The following is a 5,905-nucleotide window of genomic DNA, read 5'->3' as shown; positions in this document are numbered from 1 at the left end:
CGCACACACACACACACACACACACACACACACACGTGCCCAGAGTGAGTTTAAGCCACCAGTCAGGGACGGGAACCGCGGTCGACTACGTGGGAGTCCAGCGAGGTAGCCATTACCCTAACTGCTGGTTCCCACATTTACCTTTTCTAACGTTTGTTTTTTTTGGTTTTTGGTTTTTTTTTGAGACGTTTTTGCTGTAGGGCGCGTGCGCTCACCAGAAAGAGAGAGGGAGAGAGAGAGAAAGCAAAAAAATCACCGGGGGGGGGGCACTCTGCAATCCCTTCTCTTCCATTCTCCTCTCGGGATCTTGGGCACACACGCACACGCGCCCAGCATGAGTTTTAAGCCACCCGGGACTCAAACCACTGTTGACTTCATGGGAATCCAGCGACATAGCCATTATGCCAACTGCTGGTCACTCTGATGGTTTTATTGTTAATCTAGTAGTAAATTAGCAGTGCCAACCTTGACTCACCTTTTTTTGAGTTCGTTTGACTACCTTTTAGTGGATGTTTTCAATTATCTTGGGAAACTCAGCCCGTGAATAATGCTTGTAATTCCACGTTACGGTTTCATTTATGAATTTAAGACTCAAATCCCAGATGAAATGGGATTTCCTAGGTTATTTGAGTACATACGAGTGGGTTTCAGTAATTTCTGGGGTGGAAGTTAAAGGTCAGGAGGAGGAGGCCTCCTTAAGACACAGCTAATTCTGTATCTACCATAGCCTTGGAGGAGTAGACTTGACAGTTTCACCCAGAATTGGCCCTGGATAGCACAATTTTCTTAAACTTGTCAGCCTAACCCACCTCTTAACCTATTAATCCATGTTTTCCTTGAAAGACTACATCCAATTCTTTGATCTCAGATTACAAAGCTAGCAACAGGCCACTTCCCATGATCTTGTAAATTTGGGGAAACGAAAGAAATATTCCACATTATAGTGTGTTTAGAAAACAGAAGGGCAAGAAAGGATCTATCTCATGCTGTTCATGTGATGTTACTGTCATTTTGGTGCATCCAGTCTCTCTTGTTTCTTTTGTTATTTTGGCTACACATAATTAGTTTCTTTACATAGTTGAAACCCTCATACATTAGTAATTTTGCATCATGTCTTTTTTTACTTAGAAGAATTTTCCTCTATTAAGACTGTATTTTACATTTTTTAAAAAATAGTCACTTATTGGGACAAACAGTTGGCATACTGGCTATGTCACTGGACTCCCATGTAGTTGACTACAGTTCAAGTCCCAGACCGGTGGCTTAAACTCAGGCCAGACGCCTGTGCGTGCGTGCCCAAGATCCCTAGAGGAGAATGGAGGAGAAGGGATTGTGGCATGGCCATCTCCCCAGGGGGTGATTTCTTGCTTTCTGTCTCTGTCTTTCTAGTGAGTTGCATGCACCCAATAGCAAAAACCTCTCAAAAAAAAGAAAAAAATGTTACGTATTATCATTACTTTTCAATTTTGACCAGAGAGAGAAAAAGAGAACAAACCCCCAGGCCCACGATTCAAACCGCAGTCGGCCATGTGGAAGTCTAGTGCCTTTAACCACCATGCTACCTGCTGGCCACAGTATTTTACTTTTGTAATAGATACATTTCATGTAACCATATCATAATTTTCTTAACCATTTCCATATTGGTAGACATTCTTGACCTGAATGAGTCCTGATATTCTAAATTGATTTCCAAACTAATTATAATTTATTAGCAGTATATGAATTAATTCATCTTTTTATATTTTTTGCCAATTTTGGAGTATATACATATTTTTAATTGACAGATTTAACAAAGGGGTACCTTACTATTTAATGTGCAATTTTCTGACTACCAAGGACTAGGACATTTCCATGTTTATTTTATTTCTCCATTATGAATCAGCTTTGTTCATGTCTTGGTTCTGTGAGCCACTAAATAAAAAAAATTGGGGGGGGGATTTTTGCTATAAGGTGTGTGCACTGGCCAGAGAGCAACACAGAAGAGGGAGAGAAAGTGAGAAATCACTCCCAGGGTGGAGGGGGGGAGGCGGTGCCCATACCACAATCGCCTCTCCTCCATTCTCCTCTTGGGGTCAGCAGGTAGCTTGGTGGTTAAGGTGCATGGGTGACTGCAGTCTGAGTCTCGGACCTGGTAGCTTGCTTTCTCACTTCTCTCTCTCTGTCCCTCCCTGGTGAACACATGTGCCCTATAGCAATTTTTTTTAGAGATATTTTTGCTATTGAGCACATGTACTCACTGAATAGACAAGAGACAGAAAGCAAGAAATCACCCCCCGGGGGTGAATGAGAATGAATGGCCATGCTACAGTCCCTTCTCCTCTATTACCCTTTCAGAATTTCGGGCACCTATGCATACGTGTACATGCACCCAGTGTGAGTTTCAAGCCTCCATGTCTGGGACTTGAACTACGTTCAGCCATGCTGGAGTCCAGTGACATAACCATTATACCATCTGCTGGTCCTATTCCTATACCAAATTTTAAAAAATAAATCATTCTTAAAAGAAAAAGAGGGACCGGCAGTTAGTGTAATGGCTATGTCGCTGGACTCCCGAACCCGGTGGGTTAAACTCACACCGGCCGTGGCCGTGTGTGCGTGTGTGCCCGCCCAAGATCCCGAGAGGAGAATGGAAGAGAAGGGATTGCGGCGTGGCCATCCCCCCTGGGGGGGTGATTTCTCACTTTCTGTCTCTCTCTCTCTGTCTTTCTGGTGAGCGCACATGCCCTATAGCAAAAACCTTCCAAAAAAAAAAAAAAATTGAGGGACCAGCACGTGATGTGGTGGTTAAGGGCACTGGACTCCCACACGGCTGACTGTGGTTGGGCTCCCAGACTTGTCAGCTTGCTTTTTCACTCCTCCCTCCCACTCTCTTTCACTCTGTCCCTCTCTGGGCAAATCAAAATAAAATAAATAAAGGTAAACAAAATAATTTTTAAAAATTACACTTTTGAAGACATGGCATATCTCAAGTGATTATCCTTAAATGTCTTTTAAGAATATCTAATCTGGGCAAGTAGGTAGCATGGTAGTTGAGTTGCTGGATCCCATATGGCCAAATCTCTGTGGTTCAAATCTTGGACCTGGTGGAACCTGAAGAACCTAGACCTGAAGAACATGCCAGACACGTGTGCCCAAAATTCCAAGAGGAGAAGAAATTTCAGTGTGGTCATCTCCCCCAGGGAGTGATTTCTCACTTTCCCTGTTTCTGCCTTTCTCTGGGCAGCGCATGCACCCTATGGCCAAAATCTTAAAAAAAAAAAAAACAGTCATAGTGACATGAAGGCAAATGTGAGAACTATAATCTTATTGCCTCTAAAAAGTTCAAAATTATGTCCAATAGTAGGAAAATGGTAACCGTGGGTGTGTGTGTGTATGTGCACATGCACGCGCTTTTTTTTTTTTCCTGGAGAAGTTTTTGCTATAGGGCGTGTGCACTTGTCAGAAAGACAGAGACAGAGAGATAGAAATCACCCTCCCAGGAGATGGCCACACCACAATCCCTTCTCTGTTTTCCTCTCAGGATCTTGGGCACGCATGCACACATGCCCCGTGTGAGTTTAAGCCACTGGGTCCAGGACCTGAACCTTGGTCGACTACATGGGAGTCCAGTGACGTAGCCATTACTCTATCTGCTGCATGTGCATGTTTTTGAGAAATTTTTGCTACAGGGTGCATGCAATCACCAGAGAGACAGACGGAAAGTGAGAAATCACCCCCACTCCCGTGGGGATGCCCATGTCACAATCCCTTCTCCATTCTCCCCTCATGATTTTGGGCGCAAATACACACCCCGGTGTGAAGTTCAATCCACCAGATCTGGAACTCGACCACGTGGGAGCCCAGTGATGTAACCATTTTGCATCAGCTGGTCCCTGACCAAGTGTTTTTAATTCTAAAATTCCTGGCACTATTTCTCTATCCGTTTGTATTGCACGATTTGTGCTTTACTTTGCAAAGCCAAGGAATGATGGTTACGACAAAACAAAACATTTAGAAATCTTGGGTTTGGTTTTGTTTTGAGATTTTTGCCATAGAGTGCCTGTGCTCACTGAGAGGCAGAGGGGAAAGTGAGAAGTCACCCCACAGAGGGGATGGCTACACACCTACTCTCTTCTCCATTCTCCTGGGATTTGGGGCATGCAGGCACAGGATCTTCATGCCGCCAAGTCCCAAGTCCAGGACTCAAACCATAGTTGACTACATTGTAGTCTAGCTGTAACCATTATGGCATCTGCTGGTCCCAGGGGAATCCTATGCTTCCAGCTGGTCCTAAAGTCTTGTAATTTTTATCTGCTTCTCTGCAGCCTTCATCAGCTTTCTTTGGGAGACACAAAATGCCTGTGTAGTTCTTTGTGATTTCTTCCTTGCTAAGGGACAAGCTAGGGAGAGATGACTGTGGTTGCCTGCATGCACTGGGCAACAATTCACCCATTGCTCCCCTTGCAAAAGATACCATTTACCCCTAATGGTCACCAAGAACTGCATTTGGTCGGAGAAAAAGACCTAGCCCATTAAAGGAGCTTTTAGCCAAGGCTTCAAAAGGCAAGAAGGTTGGAAAATCACACCAGGAGAGTGTGCCTCAAAATCCGAGAAGGAGAATGGAGAAGGGATTGTTGAGTGGCCATCTCTTATAGGGGTGGGGTGATTTCTCACTTTCCCTCTCTGTCTCTCTAGCCAGTACACTTCGCCCTATAGCAAAATGTCTAAAAAAAAAAAAAAAAAAAAAAAAAGCACAGGTATCATTTTATTTGTTTATTTATTTTGGAGAGGTTTTTTTGTTTTGTTTTAAGTTAGGGACTCGGACCAGCGATGTAACCGCCACGCCATCTGTTGGTCCAGATACCTGTGCTTTGAAGGACACTTTTCCCCACTTCACTTTCTTTCTACCAAGATCAGGAAAATGAGGCCCACAGGAGACAATCATCCTTCTCAATCAAGATTATATTTGTTGGGAACCGCAGTTAGCGTAATGGCATAACGTTTCGTGTAGGCACCCAAGCCACTCTTAATCCCAGATGAGCAGTAGTTTACTACCTAGAAAGGGAAGCGGCCTGCGGAAGCGATTAACCTCGCGCCGCCAACCCGAGGAGGATTGAACTGGCGCTCCGGAGCACTTTGACAGCGCTTAGCCCTTGGGCGACCGCTACTACTCCGAATTCGGGGAAGAGTCATTTCCGGCGCGACCGGAAGACGAGGGGAACCGTTTGGGGAACGGACTGACCTGAACGCTCTCCCGGGTCCGGAAGGTGTTCGCCGGGAATTACACTCGTGAAATCCGGGGCTTTATGTGGAACTCAGTGAGTGGGGTCCCTTAGTTAGGGTCGTCCGGGTGGCGCACATTGTTTTGTCCAAGGGGTCAGTGGCACAAGTCACGCGAATTCATTAACTATCGCGCGTTCGGAAGCTTACCCAAGATGCACTGAATCCCCGCCTGAGCCCACGTTGGGCACTCTGGAGAACAGGGACATTGCTTTGCCAGAAGCGGCCGGCTTTGCCCCTGCCGGCGCGCCGAGACGAGTGCGGGCCTCACCCTTGGCCTCCCCTGCGCCCAGAGCTTTCTGGACTCAGGTTCCTGAAGCGTTCCTCAGATCCGGTTTTTCTCAGCGACTTCTTGTTACCTTTTAGATAAGTTCCAAAGCTTCCAGCGCTTGCATTCAACTACGTATTTCAATATCCTTTTTTTTTTTTTTCTCGGATTCCTTGGTAAGATATTCCTAGCGGTGAAACAAAACAACACTGGAGGGAGTCAGAAAAACACTTCCTGGGACCAGCAGTTATCGTAATGGCTATGTCACTGGATTCCCATGTAGTGGACTTTGGTTCGAGTCCCGGACCCGGTGGCTTAAACGTGTGTGTGTGTGTGTGTGTGTGTGTGTGTGTGTGTGTGTGTGTATGTATGTGTGTG

General features: G+C 45.5%; 1 protein-coding gene across 1 annotated transcript in view; it reads left to right on the top strand.

Moving 5' to 3' along the window:
- Positions 1 to 5,165: 5,165 nt before the first annotated feature.
- Positions 5,166 to 5,905, top strand: part of MTIF2 (mitochondrial translational initiation factor 2) — a 42,026-nt gene continuing 41,286 nt past the window's right edge. Inside the window, exon 1 of the mRNA XM_006159039.3 lies at positions 5,166 to 5,297. The gene's annotated coding sequence lies outside the window, so the exon portion shown is untranslated. The remainder of the gene's footprint in view (positions 5,298 to 5,905) is intronic.

Source organism: Tupaia chinensis, unplaced genomic scaffold (genome assembly GCF_000334495.1).
Source record: "Tupaia chinensis unplaced genomic scaffold, TupChi_1.0 Scaffold000622_1, whole genome shotgun sequence".
Classification (NCBI taxonomy): Eukaryota; Metazoa; Chordata; class Mammalia; order Scandentia; family Tupaiidae; genus Tupaia; species Tupaia belangeri.
The sequence above is the reverse complement of the archived record's forward strand: the minus strand, read 5'-3'. Positions and strand labels throughout refer to the sequence as shown.